This window comes from Balaenoptera physalus (assembly GCF_965194825.1).
Source record: "Balaenoptera physalus genome assembly, chromosome: 7".
Classification (NCBI taxonomy): Eukaryota; Metazoa; Chordata; class Mammalia; order Artiodactyla; family Balaenopteridae; genus Balaenoptera; species Balaenoptera physalus.
Window position 1 is genome coordinate 84,941,790 of NC_138886.1, and position 17,675 is coordinate 84,959,464.

The following is a 17,675-nucleotide window of genomic DNA, read 5'->3' on the forward strand; positions in this document are numbered from 1 at the left end:
ATCCCTCCACTCCCCAAAAGCAAATCTTGAGCTAAACTTTCAACTTTTTTTTTGGAAACCAGGTTAAACAAATGCACTCAATTTTGGGAAACAGATCTCCTCTAAGCAAGGCAGGCTGAGCTACATTCCTGCATTTCTCATGCTGCAGAGGGAAAAGTTCATAAATGTAAGGGAATGCTTTTCTAAAGTTATCTGTGAAGGGAAAGGAATAATTACTTCTGTGTGGTTCAAACCTGGGCACCATCCAGATTCCCCCAATTAGCTGTGAGAACAGTGCCTGCTATTGTGTCTCAGGTTTACCTTGAATTCTCCAAGGACATGTTCTTTTCTGATAACCATGAATATTAGAAAGCAGGATCCTACAAGATTCTTCTTTTTTGTCTTAAAGCAAAAGGGGCCCGTATGACTACAAGAGAGGTTAAGAGACAAGCAATTGCTGTAAGCATTTCATTGCCAGGGGGTGAAAAGGAAACTGTGATGTCATTTTTAATATTTTCTTAGGAAAAAAATCAGAAACTTCTGCATTATGAGGGGTGACTGGATATAGATACTTCTTCATGCATGGGGAAATGGTGGGAGTTTTAAAATTTGTTTATTTTTCTTTACTTGTGTAGCCCTGTTTTTCAGTTTGACTTGTCCTTCTGAAGTCACACTGGCTTAGGGGTAAAATTAAGATGAAAATAAGTAACAAATAGGCTCTACCTCTACAAATTCGGAAAATTCCAGATTCCCAAATTCCCCTTACACAGTGTTAGGAGTCCACATGGAGTAATTTCTCATGTGCTTCCTGGGTGCTACGTGGCATCTGCCATTTCCCACCTTTTCAGGTGTGGTTCACACTGGAAAGAACAGACCGCCATATTGTTTTTCCTGATGACCCTGATACCTGGTATTAAGGTCTTAGGGTCTGTGTTGGGAGCATCATCGTTAATTATCACCTGTTAAGACACCACTGCTGGGACTTTCCTGGTGGTCCAGTGGTAAAGAATCTGCCTTACAATGTAGGGGACCCGGGTTTGATCCCTGGTCAGGGAACTAACATCCCACATACCGCAGGGTAACTAAGCCTGCGCACCACAACTAGAGAGAGAAAACCCGTATGCCACAACTAGAGAGAAGCCTGCGCTCCACAACAAAAGACCCCGTATGCCTCAATGAAGATCCCGCGTGCCGCAACTAAGACCTGATGCAGCCTAAAATAAATAATAAAATAAATCTTAAAAAGACACCACTGCCAATTGGGATGCCTACTGCAGGGGTGAGGCTTGGCAAAGCTCATGCCAAGACTGCTGGTGGCTCTTGTTCATGGTGCTCACCTCTGCACAGAGGTTGTTCTGAGAAAGCCATTGCCCCAGCATGGCTCCATCTGTGCTCTCAAAGTACCATGGAGTATCTGTGGCTGTTTCTTTCCTTTTAATAAACCTGTCTCAACTTAAGACATGAGGCATGTGTCCCTAAGACTGGCAGGGTAATCTGCGGAACAGACACATATTTTATTCAGAAATCTTCCTCTCTTATTTGGCTTCTTATCGTGAAATGGACCTAGCATCAATTAACCTTGGTAATTTTCCCTGTGACTCCTTTGGCCCTTGTGCACATAGCCTGTTCTCAGATGTGCTTGGGTATGCCTTAGTCTTAGGGTGAGAACAATTGAATTAGCACGACTACATGCATTTGACTCCATCCCATGTAGGGTGCAAATGTATGAACTAGGAATGTAGCGTTTTGCAAGATCTGTCCAACACACTGATCAGAATGAGGTCTCTGCCTCACCAACATAGGCAAGGACAGGTCTATGTTTTGTGTATGTGTGTGTGGCAGGGGGAGGTAGAAATTCTAGAGCCCACTTCAGCATCTTTTGTATAATAACTCCCAAATCTATGATTCCAGTCTAGATCTTTCTCTGCTTCTGATTCTCATCTTCGCCTCAGAATGATTCTCCTCCTATGATCCCTGTTTCCATCAATGGACCAACCAGTTTTTGTGCTAGAATCATCCTTACAACCTCCAACACCCGCACAACCAAAAACTTAATTACCAAATTAAACACTAAACCTCTGATAATTCTACTATTAGTGGAAAGGGACAGAAGGGTGAGGTCTATGAGACCTGTTCTTTCTTTAGGAAAAAAGTACTGGAAAATAGTACTCTAATAATTGAAACACTGAAGTAATACTTCTGTCTTAATAGGAGGAAAACTTTTCCCTTATAAGTATTATGGGATGAAACCAATCAAAATTCTTTTTCTCTCACTTATTAGTATCTTCAATAGCCAAAACAATGTAGGCTTTAACTTGGCCATATTTAAGACATGAAAAGAATATATTGTCCTAAATATAAGCATAATTGGGGAGCACACATTTAGTGAATTTGCTGCAGGTGTGTACGTTTTCCCCTTTAGGGCAAGGTAAGGAAATCACTACGTGTAATTATTTAGAAAATGGTGGCTATACCCTGCACTGCATACTCAGAAACATTTTATAGGATTTAAAGGGAACAGATGACCCATCTGTAAATGCCTCTCAAGAAACCAGTCAAGATAGAAGGTGGATCTATTTGCTGATGGCTGTCTAGGTCTGTTGAAGAGAGGTCTCCAAGACATCCTGGATGCCCTGGGGTCCTGGGCAGGGGAAAGGAGGCCTCCCAGTCAGATGGACTCTAAGTTTTTCTGTGACTGGAGACCAAGGGTCACATGATGGGCTCCATCCTGTCTGTAAGCTTGGTTTAGTGTGGAACTGAGTCATGGGTGGACCCACTGAGGGAAGCCTTGTCTCATCTGAACCTGTGAATTAACAGTTTAACTAATTGAACATCTAATCCAGCTAGTTAAATATCTAACTAACCTGCTTCTAAACTTCTGCTACAAACCCCGATGGTTCTCTGCAGGGTTAGTTTTACATGAGCTCAAATAGCTGCAGGAGATTTCAGATATCTTGGGATACATAAGGGAGCTACTCTAGAATAAGGTAAAAAGGCACTTACAGGTGTTTAGAAGTTCTTCTCTTCTAGCTCTCACATTAAAATGGAGCCTTAGGTCCTAAGACTATGTAATGTATTGTAATTCATGCTCTGGTGGAATAAAGAGTTATAATTTTCCAAAAGCAAATTGTCTTGAGAATTCAGTAAGGGTTTCCCTTGGCGAAACAATATTTTGCAGTTTGCAGTAATACAACAAAAGGGTTACTGAAGGTTGGTTTATCCACAATGAGACATTTGCACAGAGCTTAGTTAAGTCAGCACGAATGTCAAACCAGAGGAGCTTCAGGTATTGGCTTTCCTGACTATTAGCTATGTGGCTTTAGACAACTGATTTAAATATGTTTCTTTTTTCTTTTAAAGAATATCTCTCCATTTACTTAGATTTTATTTGATTTCTTTCCACACTGTTTCATAGTTTTCTGGTCATAGATTTGTACATATTTTCCTAGATTTATAATTATTCCATTTTTGTGTGCTATTGTAAATGGTATTTTTAAAAATTTCAGTTCTGAATATCTGAAACAAACATAGTATTGTATGTCAAGTATATTTCAATAAAAAATTCATTAGTCAAAAAATGTCAATTCTGATTGTTCACTGTTGGTGTGGAGAAAATACACTGAATTTTGTGTATTGACATTGTACTTTGCTATTTGTTTTCTCCCTTCACTGTCATTGAGACACGAGATACTGAGTTCATTTCCATTTCTCTCCACCCACCATGGTACTGCAGATCTCTTTTTTTCCTTTTTCCTTAAAAATTTTTTTTATCATTGTGAGAATGTTAAGCATGATATGTACCCTCTTAAATTTTTAAGTGCACAATACAATATTGTTAGCTATATGAACAATGTTGTACAGCAGATCTCTTGAACTTATTCATCTTGCATAACTGAAACTGTACCCATTGAACAGCAAATACCTAAATATTTCGAACTTCAGTGTTTCTTTTTTTCCAGTGTCTATAAAGTTTTATTGGAACACAGCTATGCACATTAATTTATGTATCATCTATGGCTGCTTTTGAATTGAAATGCAAGTTTTTTTCACCCAGCTTTATTGAGATATAATTGACATATAACACTGTGTAAGTTTAAGGCATACAATGTGATGATTTGATCTATGTATACAATTGTGAAATGATTACCACAATAAGGTTAGTTAACACTTCCATCTTAGATCTCTGGAACATATTCATCTTATAACTGAAAGTTTGCACTTTTTGTCAACATCTCCCTATTTGCTCCACCTCTAAGCCCCTGACAACCGTCATTCTACTCTCTGCTTTGGTGAGTTTCACTTTTTAAAATCCCACATATAAGTGAGACCAAATAGTATTTGTCTTTCTCTGACTCATTCCACTTAGCATATTACCCTCAAGGTCCATCCGTGTTGTCATAAAAGGCAGGCTTTCCTTCTTTTTACTGACCAAATAATATTTCATTGTATTTACAAACCACACTGCTTTATCCCTTCATCTGTTCATGGACACTTAGGTTGTTTCCATGTTTTGGCTATTGTGAATAATGCTGCAGTGAACATGGGGAGCAGATATTGCTTCAAGAGAATGATATCATTTCCTTTGGATATCTACCCAGGAGTGGGATTGCTGGATCATATGGTAGTGCTCTTTTTAGTTTTTTGAGGAACCTCTATACTGTTCTCCATAGTGGCTGCACCAATTTATATTCCCACCAATAGTGTACAAGGTAAAGCTGTGTTTCTTATCTGTGAAATGGAGCAAATAATATCTATCTGAATTGTTAACTCTAGCCTTAACATAATGCTGTAGAGTGTGTATGAGAGAGTCCTGTGCTACCTGTGTACAGAGACACTATTATTAATCGCCTTATCTCTGGAGGTGATGAGAACCGTCCTGAACGGAGTTGTTTGTGGAGTGTTTGGTACTGGAGCTAGCACTCACACATCGTATTCTAAGTGTTTACATGCCATTTTCTCCCACTAGACTGTGAATTCCTTAAAGGCAGGCAGGGCTTTATTGGTCTCTGACACCTAGTAGGATCCAGATGCATGTTTCTAAATAAATAAATAATGAGCTCAGATCCTTAACCTTAGAGCTGCTTAAAATTTTTTAGTAAATAATTTGAAGAAGCCTAGATGTCAGGCTTTCCCCCCACCCCTTTCTCCCTTCTTTGACTAAAAAGCAAGGAATGCATTATGTGGACAATTGGCCCGAGGGAGATTTTGGTAAAGCAATTAACTAGAAATGTACTATTAAATGTCAAACCCACCACAAATTAGCATGAATCTAAGACTTGTGTTTTATGGGAGAATTCTTATGTTATTTTATTCATGATTTTTCTTTGAAACTATTTTAACAATTTGCCATAAGAATATTTTGGGTTTAGTCAATTTATTGTACTAGGTTTTTTCCCTAGAGGTGAATGGTTTTGTTGAATAAAATTCACTAGTTCCATATCAAATCTACAATATAAGATTGTTGAATGTGATTTTTTTTTTTTACTTTCTAGTCTAAATTGGAACCTTATGGGCATTGAGCCTAGAAACATATGCTGATGTGATTTGTATGTAGAAAATCTGTGTTCATATTATTAATAAAATCACTATTGTGTTGCAATCTTTGTTCTCTGGGGATAAATCTGAGTAAATCACTTCCTGCCATTCAGATACCTCAGATCTCAAACTGCCTGAAGCTTTAACAGATTCATCAGAAAATACAATTCAAAAATCCAAGAAGGTTATGATGACAGGAAAAGTATTCCCCATTTCTCCTGCAAGGGTGGGGAGGGGACAGGAAGGAAAGAGAATCTGGTTTTTCTATGTCTGAAAAAAGACAGTTCAGATTAATTACTAGTGCCTTAAATAAGAAACGGGGAAATATCCTCCAAAGATACAGTCACTTTAGCCTGCCATAAACATTTGGTACTCATCCTCAGCGTCCAGGAGCAGAGAAAGTTAGACACGTCTGAAAAAAGTCAGGCAAGCACATCTTTAAAAATGAAAATTGGAAGTAAAATGCATTGTGCTCAGAATTATCAACTTTCTCTGTATCTTGAGTCTGTCACTTTAACAACTCTGGAATTTTCGAGGTTTCTTGAGTAGGTGGGTATCAATATATACTATGCCCACACCCCCGGGATAGAACATATTTTACCAATTTAGTTTACAAAGCGAATTTAGGTCTTCCCTTCGTGCTTAACTTACCTGTAATGTGCGGGTTCTAAATATGTTTCCATCTTCTGAGGACCATTCTCTCACATTGCGTTGCCAAGATGTGCTGTCCAGATGTGAAAGGCTAGGTCACTCTTAACATTCAGAGCAGGGATCTCTTAGTGGAAGAGAGTATGTTATTTATACAATGACAGGTTAGCAAAGGATGCCTTCTGTTTGAGTAGACAAGATGCATCTGAACTTTCATTTCTTTTCCTGTGCAGCCCTGGATTTCTATTATGGGGGATGTGATAGAGAAGGGGCTGAGAATTTGGAGAAGGTTTGAAGAAGATGTCAGATTGATTCAGATCTATTATTTTACAATTCTTGAACACTCAGGTTTTATGAGCTTGTTGCTACCTGTGAGTCTGAATTCTTGGGAGGCAGCCTAAAAATGCTGGCAGGTCTGCCTTGCAGGTTATCGACGCTGGTTCTACTTGGTAACCATTGGTGTGTTGATAGGACCAGTGACATGTGTGAGTCAAGATCATTCAAAAGATGAATTAGATGATTCTGGCTTTTTTCTATGAAGAACTGACCCTCAGCAGTTAGATGTAACCCTCATCATTACATCAGTTAGAAAAAAAAAATCCATTTTTGAAAAAGGGAAACACAAATTAAAGGGGAAGTGGATGGTCTGAGAGGCCATGTAGTTCTGTGCATTGATTCCACCCATAAAGGGGGGTTTGATAGTCCCAGCTTATCAAGAATACAATAGGACTCTTTATATTCCTTCTGCTTCTCTTTTCCTTGTCCTTATAATTTGTTTTCCAGCACTTAAATAAAGGTAATCTCAGTGGTTCTTGAGCTTGTTTAGACCCTGAACATTCTGCATAAGACACCTTGAAAGCCCTGAGCTATGTATTGCATTTAACACATCATAGTAGGAAAAAAAAAAGAATTTGGAATTAGAAGATTTGGGACCTAAATATTGGGCACGCACTTTACTGAATGGTTTTGTGTCAATTTCTTAACCTTTCTAAATCAGTCTAATACGCCCAGTAGTGGGATTGCTGGGTCGTATGATAATTCTAATTTTAGTTTTTTAAGGAACCTCCATACTGTTCTCCATAGTGGCTGTGTCAATTTACGTTCCCACCAACAGTGCATGAGGGTTCCCTTTTCTCCACATCCTCTCCAGCATTTATTGTTTGTAAATTTTTTGATGACGGCATATACCCATATGGGTAGATGGCATATACCCATAATTCAAAAAGAGTCATGTACCACAATGTTCATTGCAGCTCTATTTACAATAGCCAGGACATGGAAGCAACCTAACTGTCCATCGACAGGTGAATGGATAAAGAAGATGTGGCACATATATACAATGGAATATTACTCAGCCATAAAAAGAAACGAAATTGATTTATTTGTAGTGAGGTGGATGGACCTAGAGACTGCCATACAGAGTGAAGTAAGTCAGAAAGAGAAAAACAAATACCATATACTAACACATATATATGGAATCTAAAAAAAAAAAAAATGGTTCTGAAGAACCTAGGGGCAGGACAGGAATAAAGACGCAGACGTAGAGAATGGACTTGAGGACACGGGGAGGGGGAAGGGTAAGCTGGGACGAAGTGAGAGAGTGGCATGGACTTATATATACTACCAAATGTAAAATAGCTAGTGGGAAGCAGCTGCATAGCACAGGGAGATCAGCTCAGTGCTTTGTGACCACCTAGAGGGGTGGGATAGGGAGGGTGGGAGGGAGACACAAGAGGGAGGAGATATGGGGATATATGTATATGTATAGCTGATTCACTTTGTTATAAAGCAGAAACTAACACACCATTGTAAAGCAATTATACTCCAATAAAGATGTTTCAAAAAAAAAATCAGCCTAATAAGTAAAACAACAATAATAATATCTTTCTCACAAGGTGTTTGTAAGGATCCAATGAGATATATTACATTGAACCATTGAAAATTAATTTTTTTTGACCTTCACAAAGTGTTATTTTAAATGGGCAAACTCATATAAGCAATGTTTTTAAAATTATAAAATACCATGTAAAATTTTAGTTAAAGTAAAAAGGTACTTTTCCTCCTCATTTATGAGGGAGAAGTGGAACTTTCCTAACAACTGGAGAACAAATGTTACAGGAAGATATGTGTAGAATTTAAGGAGAAAGGCTGAGGAAGATAATGATAAATAAGAAAATGAATTTTTATTCTTTGGGCAACCTTTTGCTACTTTAGTATGGAATGGTGATTATGTTTATCCATTTAATGAGCTGTATATATGTGAAATATTCACACCATTCCATGTTAATTCAGAAACTGAGCCACTGATATTAATAAACCATTATCCTTTTCAAAGGACAAAACATTCCCTATTCAAGCCTCTCAATCAAAACCCTCCAATTTAATAGGATTAATGAGGTCATTTGGATGATAGTCACACATTGCATAAAGGAAAAGTAACTTGATGTTAAAGGTCATCTGAAATAAATGATCCATATAATATTTATTTTAAGAAAATAACAATGAGAAATATAACACCAGAATTTTCTTTAGGTGATTAAAGTTCAAGGTTCAGTAAGGCTTAGGAAATAAACTGTCTAACAGTGGTGGGTATTACACTTGATAATGTTTTCTTCTTATCTAGTTGAGATATGTTATACATAAAGCATATTTCTGCTTCCCATCTTTCACACTGATGTTCTGAAGCCATAGTTAATAGCTTAGGCTTAAATCCTTTAAAAATGATTGTAACAGTTGAAAGTGGAAGATTTAAAAGTGCAAATTCTCTGCATTAAGAGAAAAAGATCAATTAGGAAGAGCTAGTATTTTCCAAAGATGCAGGAATCCTGTAATTATGTGGTTTCATGTAAAAATCAAATGAGGGTATTCACATTGAAATTCTCAGACATGAGTTTTTGGTCTTGGGTTTGGCAGTGAGTTATGCAGACTGTTAACCCATTTGCACTTGTACTTTCACCAATAAAGACACTTGATAAAGGACTTGACATTTTTTAAAAAAAATTTATTGGAGTATAGTTGATTTACAACGTTGTGTTAGTTTCTGCTGTACAGCAAAGTGAATCAGTTATACATATATGTATATCCACTCTTTTTTAGATTCTTTTCTCGTATAGGTCATTACACAGAGTACTGAGGAGAGTTCCCTGTGCTATACAATAGGTCCTTATTAATTATTTATTTTATAAAAAGCAGTGTGTATATGTCATTCGCAATCTCCCAATTTATTCCTCTCCCTTCCTTTCCCCCTGGTAACCATAAGTTTGTTTTTTACATCTGACTCTATTTCTGTTTTGTAAATAAGTTCATTTGTACTGTTTTTTTTTTTTTTTTTAGATTCCACATGCAAGTTGTTCAGAACTGCCTAATTACGCATGATAAATTATATGGCCACCAAAGGTTCAGAGAGTTTTACTCTCAGGAATATAAGGTAGGGGCTTGAATATACCAGAACTTCCATTTGCCTCCTGAGGAGGGTACCAGGGCTATAAGAACGTTCACTGTTCCCCTGTTTTTGTGGCTGCTGCTGGTGTTATCCTCTTGTTTGCCCAAGGTATTTGGTAGCCTGGTCTTGTCTTCAACTTGTGAACATGTCCTTGGAGTCAGCTGGTATGTTTCCTAGCTCCCTGGGAAACAGGGAGCCTGCCAGCGTTAGGGGAGAGGAGCAGTAAAGATGGAGTTGGTGGTGGTCTTGGGATGGACCTGGGGCTGAGTTACAGAAAAGCCTGTAGGCTCTTCCATCGGTGTTCTGTTGAGTCACCTGGTCATGATCATAGCACTGGAGTTGGGAGTGGTCTAAGAAGTTAATCTAATTTCTCCTTTTGCCTCCAGTAGACCTATGCTGACATTTTGATAGCCTGTGGAATCATGTTCTAGTATGTTATGGCAGCATGTTTCCCCCCAGGCATAGTTAGCAACTGATTCACCTGGAGAGTCTAACCAGCCTCAGCAGTGAATGTTTCAAAAAAATTAGTGCAGCAGGTTATTAAAATGGAAATACTGGCTAAAGTCCACCCCTCATAATTAATATACAGTCAGCACCCCATATCTGCTTGTCTTCCATCCATGGATTCAACCAATTGCGGATCAAAAATATTTGGAAAAAAATATTCCAGAAAGTTCCCAAAAGCAAAACCTGAACTTGCTGCACTCGGCAACTAATTACACAGCATTTACTGTGTACTTACAACTATTTGCATAGCATTTACATTGTATTTAGGTATTAAAAGTAATCTAAATTTAAAAAATAAAAGTAATCTAGAGATGATCTAAAGATGTTTGTAGGTTATATGCAAATATTATGCCATTTTACAAAAGGGACTTGAGCATCAGTGGACTATGTTATCCAGGGGAAGTTTTGGAACCAATCCCCCTCGAATGCCTAGGGAGGAGGGAGAACTGAGTGTGTGTGTGTGTGTGTGTGTATATATATATATATATATATATATATATATATATATACACATATATACATGGCTATACATATACATATATATGTATTTCCATGTATATAATTCCAAAATGAGGGTGAAGAACAGGTTGGATATGGACAAAGCCCAGTCTCATTAATCCTGTATCCTTCCCACCCACATTAAGGTTATAACAGACAGATTTTGGAGATTAGAGGAGAGGATTTTTAAAACCATCTGTCTATGTGCTGCAAGTCCTCCCCAGCCTTGGGGGAGAGCTATGGTTGTCTCTTACCTAAAGCCCAGGGAGATTGATTTCAATGGGACAATTTGGACAGCTTAATATGTGGCCCCTGCAGTTTGATAGGTAGAGTGACCTGGTGTTGGACTCAAATTTAGAAATCTATAGAATGAGTGACCTACTGCCCCACTGCTGTGATGGTGAACCACGGAGAGCTTCCCGCATCCCTGGGATCAACCTGCATTCAGGGTTTGTAGGAGCACAGGACCCGTGAGTGTTTCTTATGGACCAGGCTTTCTCACGAGAGAAAACCAGAGTAGGGTTGTCTCACTTCCTCCCCAGGATTCCATCTGGAGGGCCATGGCTTCCTCATCAGAAAGACACTAGAGGCCTGCCACTTGAAGTCTATTCGCTGCAGGAAAAGGCTCCAGCAACCAGTTGGACTAGAGAATCATTTGCCCATATGGAAGGAACTGCAAGTGCAAAATCCCTACCAATAGGGGGAAAAGGTATCTGAAAAACCCACAGAAATATTCAAGAGAAAGAAAGTCAGCTTAAAACAAATGTCAAGTCCAGAGAGCACCGTGGTCCTGTTCTCGGACAGTAGCATCCAAGAACTTCCCTGCCTCCTTTTCTCTTCTCCTCTCCTTGCTCCAACCCTGGAGAGCTACCGGATGCGGGCAGAGGAATGGAAGATCTAGATGGGGAAAGAGAGAATGTGCCTGCAGCATCTCCTCCTCAGCTGCAGCCTTCCTCTCTGCAGTGGACCAGATTTGGGGGTCATGAAACATTCTTTAAAATTTAAAACAAGATGAAAGCTTTACCTATTACATGTCATGGGGCATTTTAAATCTGAAACTGACACTGCTATGTGACTTGGAGTACAAGCTGTTCACGTTGTATAAAAGGGACTAGAAAAATAAAGGGGGCTGATCAAGTTTTCTTCTAGGGTCATGGGAAGAAATAGCCCCACAGAGCACATCTAAAAGGACAGTAGGGAATAAAAATGAAGTTCCTGTCTGATTTCTTTTATTTCCATGTGATGTTTACACTGTTTTCTCAAATTGCAACCTTTGATTTTAAATAAATATATTTAGATTGTCCTTGTTTTCTAACAGCACTTAAAATATATCTGGCCAGGTCACAATTTATTAGCGTCATCTTTAAATTTGTTTACTTTGTTGTTGTTGTTCTTATGAGACAGTCCACAAATTGAAAACACATTTTCAAATTGACACTAATGATTATTAATCAGTCCTTCCTGCATTGCTTTTTTTAGTTTTGTAATTTTACATTAGTTCTAATGATATGCTATTGTTTTTTTAACTGAAATAGGCCTTCCTGTAGTTGTCGACACATAAACCATATAATTGTCACACACGCCTGCACAAATTATATTTGTTAGTCCTAACATTTATATGTCAAGTTTCTGTTGCTGGCTGGATGGCATTAAAAAGGCACAGTACACTCAGATAGGAATTAAACTTGTCAGGGCAGCATTTTGCGAGGCTTACTGTTGACCTGATGCACACCAAAATGTAACTGAAATTGGTGTTTTCCCAATTCAGATACCCAACTGTAGTGACATCCTTGGAGGGATTCCCTAACTCAAGTTATACAACAGTAAGCAAAAACGGTAAGCAAATAATTGAGAATAACTGAACACACAGGAATGTTAGGAATGGGAAGTGTATTACAAACAACAGATGGCAAATAGTAGATGATGACATGGTTCTGGGGTTAGTGTCTAATCTCGTCTCAGTGTGAATTAGTGAAGGTGTGGCTAAGAGAAAAGACATCTCGATAATCTCTGGATTCTTTTCTTTTTTTGGTTTATCTTTTTTAATTTTTAATTTAATTTTTATTTTATATTGGAGTATAGTTGATTTACAACGTTATGTTAGTTTCAAATGTACGGCAAAGTGATTCAGTTATACATATACATATATCCATTCTTTTTCAGATTCTTTCCTCATATAGTTTGGGATTAACATATACACACTACTATATACAAAATAGATAATTGACAAGGACCTCTACTGTATAGCACAGGGAATTCTACTCAATGTTCTGTTATTCTTGAGATCTGCCTGGTCTTATCTCAGCCGCTTGCGGCCCCGTGAAGGCTCGTGACATCACCGGTGTCTAGGAACCTGGTCCAGGCCAGCAGTCACCATCCCCACAGACCAAGGAGCCCCCATGCTGGGTGCCAATCAGCAGGGAGAGACCCTGGCACCCAGGGAACTGGCTGATAACACCCCCAAAAGACTCTGGCTTCCTCAGTCACTACCTTGAAGTAATGGAACCAGAGTGTGGAGTCTGGGAAGTGGGATGGGAGGGCAAGCAGGGACGATGTCTGAAGATAGAAGAGTTTCAGGGGCCTCTCTGGGAGTTGATCACAAAGACCAGGCAATGAACTGCTTAGAACACACACCCTTGCGGATCATCTTTCCTGCCTCCCTACCCATCTTTTGCTATTAGTCTCCTGGGCTTACTTCTTTCCTTGGGAGTCTCCCTTAAAAATCCTCCTTTATTGTATGTATTATTTATTCAGCAAATGTATCTTGATGGTGCTACTGCAGTTCCTTGTGGGCTGTACTAAGAAGTTTGATTGAACAGTAGGGTTTTTTTTTTTTTTTCAGTTGTCTTTTTAATTAAAAAAAAAAGGTCAGGAAGTGATATGATCTAATAATAAGAGTTTAAAAGGTACCCTGCTTGCTACATGGGGAATGGTCTGTTGATGGACAGCATGGAAGCAGGGAGGGCATGTAGGACGCTGCTGCCCTGATGCTATCACGGGGGCCTGAACAGGGGGAGGTGTAGGTCAGGACGGGGACGGTTGGACCAATTTATGACATAATTTGGAGATAGAAAAAAACAATGTTTGGCTATGGATTGAATGAGGAGAAGAATGAGGATAAGAGAGAATTAACAATGACTCCTGGGTGTGTGACATGAGGAAATGGATGGGTCATTTATGGAGATGAGGAAGATGGCAGGGGTGGGGGTCATGGGAGGATGACTAGTTTTGTGGGGTAAATAGGAACCTTTCAAACTTTTCATGGACTTGAAGGCACATCACTAATTCACCTCTTAAAAATCCCCTTTTCAGCTAAACAGCTGTCTACTTAATAAAATAGATGTATTTTTCTCTGCCCATACTGGATCATAGTTGACTGTGTAAAGATAGTCATTAAAAAAATCTCTCCCTTTTTAATTTTGTGACTCTTTGCCAACTTTTCTTCCTTACCCAATAGTGTATGTTTGGCTCGTTTAATTTAAAGAATATATTTTGTCTAACTTTCTGCACTTGTGAACAAAACTTTATGTTTTGTCACCCCCAAATGTATGTCCTCTAGATCTCACACTTTTATTTTTCAGTACATAGCCACCAATCATACTTAGACTTACATTTTTACATTTTAAATGGCCATTTTCCTTCATTCAATAGAAAAGAAGTGCAAAGAAAGGGACAAAAGTCTTTAGTGTAAGCAATTTGATGAAGATATTTCCAGAGGAACTAAGGGGATAATTCAGGGTGAAAACTACTCTGGAAAATACACAATTTCTATTTTTTAAAATATTACTTGTCAAGGAAAGTTTCATAAATCATTGGTTAATATTTGAAGACAAATATGGAATTAGACAGAAATGCTTTCCCCAGAAATATCCCAACTGTTCCCAACACAACCTCAGAGTCTCACTTTCATTCAGGATCTGGATTGAACAATAATCATTTTAGGACAGTGTTCCCCCATGCCAAGATTTTTGTGGCTGGGAAAGTCAAGAGAGAAATTTAGACCAGTTTTATTGTACTAGATCCGTAATTTTCAGTACTAGTTTAGTAATCACACTGGAAGATAACAGCAGAATATTTCTAATTCAGAATTCCTCAGCAAATGATCATTTGGAATTTAATATTAGAATTTCCTCTGGACACCCCCTAAATTTTCACGAATCTCTATTTTTCTGGCTTTCTGTGGCTATCACTTGTCTGAACCTGGCGGTCTTGATACGTACACATTTTTAGAATCAAAAAACAAATCAGAAATTTACTGAGGCTGAAACCTTGCTGATGACGCTTATATCTAAAAAAAAAATAAGCAGTTTGTTGAAAGTTCAGCATTCCCTGACCCCCAACTCTCTTTCCCATTTTTAGATGGAAAAGCAGAATGGCAACAGTTTTTGTTAGGTGGAATATTAATGCTCCCCCTTGATGTGAGCTTGGTATTTGGAACATGGAGACCAGATCTCTGGTTTTAGGTTTGAAATTTACTCTGTGACCAGTTGGTTCATATCTTGACTTTGGGACTGAATTCCCTTTTTCCCTGGGGTGGTGGTGAAGGGCTATTGTAGGGCTTAATTAATTTGTAATTTGTAATATGCTTTGAAGAATAAAAGGACTTAATTGAAATAATAAACATTGTTATAACTACAACATCTATGTTTGTAAGCAAACTGTTAACACAATTAAGGCTGTTTACACATCAAAAATAAAGACTTGGCCATGTTCCAGTTGATTTAATAAATGTAGACAGCTAAAAGACATACTTCATTACAGAAAATGGACCTTTTTTTTTTCTGGAGAAAGAGATACTCCTGAACAAACCAGTTTCCCTGTTCATTCAAATGAACTGAACAACTGTTAAATGTTCACTTTTATTTTGTAGATGCAATTCTACAAGGGTAGCAAGTGGTTTTAGTTTGTTTTTTAAAGAAAGTAGGCACTTCTACTGACAATGGTGTTGGCAAGGATTAGGGTTACCTGGCAAAATGCAGGAGGCTCTGTTAAATTTGAGTTTTAGATAAATAGGCATAATGTTTTGGTGTATGCATGTGCCATGCAGCAGTGTAACGGAGAAATAAATTGTAGTATATTCTACGATACAGTACTATACAGCAATGAGGATAAACAAACTGTAACTGTATGCAACGATGGGGATGAATTTCAGAAGCACAATATTGAAGGAGGGCAACAGTCACAAAGAGTGCATACTGGATTATCCCATTTATATGAAATATGAAAAGAGACAAAACGAAGCCATGGGGTTAAGTCAGCTTAGTGGTTACTCTCAGAAGGTTGTGACTGGGAGGAGGCCCTGGGGTGCTGGTCATGTTCTGTTTCATGATCTGGGTGCAAGTTACATGTGTCTCTTCATCTTATAAAAATTCATTGGGTGGGCTTCCCTGATGGCGCAGTGGTTGAGTCTGCCTGCTAATGCAGGGGACACGGGTTTGAGCCCTGGTCTGGGAAGATCCCACATGCTGAGGAGTAACTAAGCCCGTGTGCCACAATTATTGAGCCTGCGCGTCTGGAGCCTGTGCTCCGCAGCAAGAGAGGCTGTGATAGTGAGAGTCCCGTGCACCGCGATGAAGAGTGGCCCCCGCTTGCCACAACTGGAGAAAGCCCTCACACAGAAACGAAGACCCAACACAGCCCAATAAATAAATAAATAAATAATAATTAAAGGTGCTAATAATTAAAAAAATAAAATTCATTGGGTGTTATACTTATGGTCTCTAAACTTTTCTTTATGTATGTTATTTCAGAATACAATTTACAAGAAAAGAGAAAAGTAGCATGCTTTAACCTACTTTAACAAATTTCTTAAGTTTAAAAAGTTTCCAGAGAGAAATTTGAGAAAGTAAAAAATGACAAATATTCATATAGTTTTCATTTATTACTATATATGAATATTCTATGAAATTAAGAGATCTATTTAAGCTTAAGGTTATGTTTAGTATGATTATTTGTTCCTAAAAAATACTTCGAATGCATAAAAACTAACAATTTGGCTTTAATTATTTGTTCATATACTGAATAATTTTTCACTCAGTGGGGACTGCATGAAACAATGATTATCAGATTTGAGCTCAAATATTAAGTGAATTCTGTTTTTAAAAAATTACTTTGGGGGCTTCCCTGGTGGCGCAGTGGTTAAGAATCCACCTGCCAATGCAGGGAACACGGGTTCGAGCCCTGGTCCGGGAAGATCCCACATGCTGTGGAACAACTAAGTCCGTGCACCACAGCTACTGAGCCTGCGCTCTAGAGCCCGCGAGCCACAACTATTGAAGCCCTCGTTCCTAGAGCCTGTGCTCCTCAACAAAAGACGCCACCGCAAAGGGAAGCCTGCGCACCACAATGAAGAGGAATCCCCTCTCCCCGCAACTAGGGAAAGCCCGCGTGCGGCAGCGAAGATCCAACGCAGCCAAAAATAAATAAATAGGGCTTCCCTGGTGGCGCAGTGGTTGAGAGTCTGCCTGCCAATGCAGGGGACACGGGTTCGAGCCCTGGTCTGGGAGGATCCCACATGCCGCGGAGCAACTGGGCCCGTGAGCCACAACTACTGAGCCTGCGCGACTGGAGCCTGTGCTCCTCAGCAAGAGAGGCCGCGATGGTGAGAGGCCTGCACACCGCGATGAAGAGTGGCCCCCACTTGCCACAACTAGAGAAAGCCCTTGCACAGAAGCGAAGACCCAACACAGCCAAAAATAAATAAATAAATAAATAAAAATTTAAAATGATACAGACATACATTTAATAAATAAATAAATAAATAAAATAAATAAAATAAATAAATTAAAATAAAGTACCTGGGTAAGAATAATATAAATGTATTAATGATGAATTCAAAGCAAATAATTATTTAAAAAGAGGGAGAAAATATCAACATTTATTTAAAATTGAAAAGCTTCCAAATAACTTAATGACTTCTATTGATGAGAAGGTACACCCTTTATCATAAACACAGAGAAGTGACTAGTGATTTTTAAAATGACTTGACCAGTAAAAATACACACACACACACACACAAAATCTACCAAATATACATAAAATAAATATATATAAATATACAGGTCCA

The 17,675-nt window shown here is 38.5% G+C and overlaps 1 long non-coding RNA gene across 1 annotated transcript in view; it reads left to right on the top strand.

Moving 5' to 3' along the window:
• The window catches only part of LOC309664514, a 97,792-nt gene extending 80,922 nt beyond the window's left edge, over positions 1–16,870 (top strand). Inside the window, exons 4-5 of the long non-coding RNA XR_014265865.1 lie at positions 9,496–9,589; positions 11,152–16,870. This is a non-coding gene — a long non-coding RNA (uncharacterized lncRNA). The remainder of the gene's footprint in view (positions 1–9,495; positions 9,590–11,151) is intronic.
• Positions 16,871–17,675: the final 805 nt, after the last annotated feature.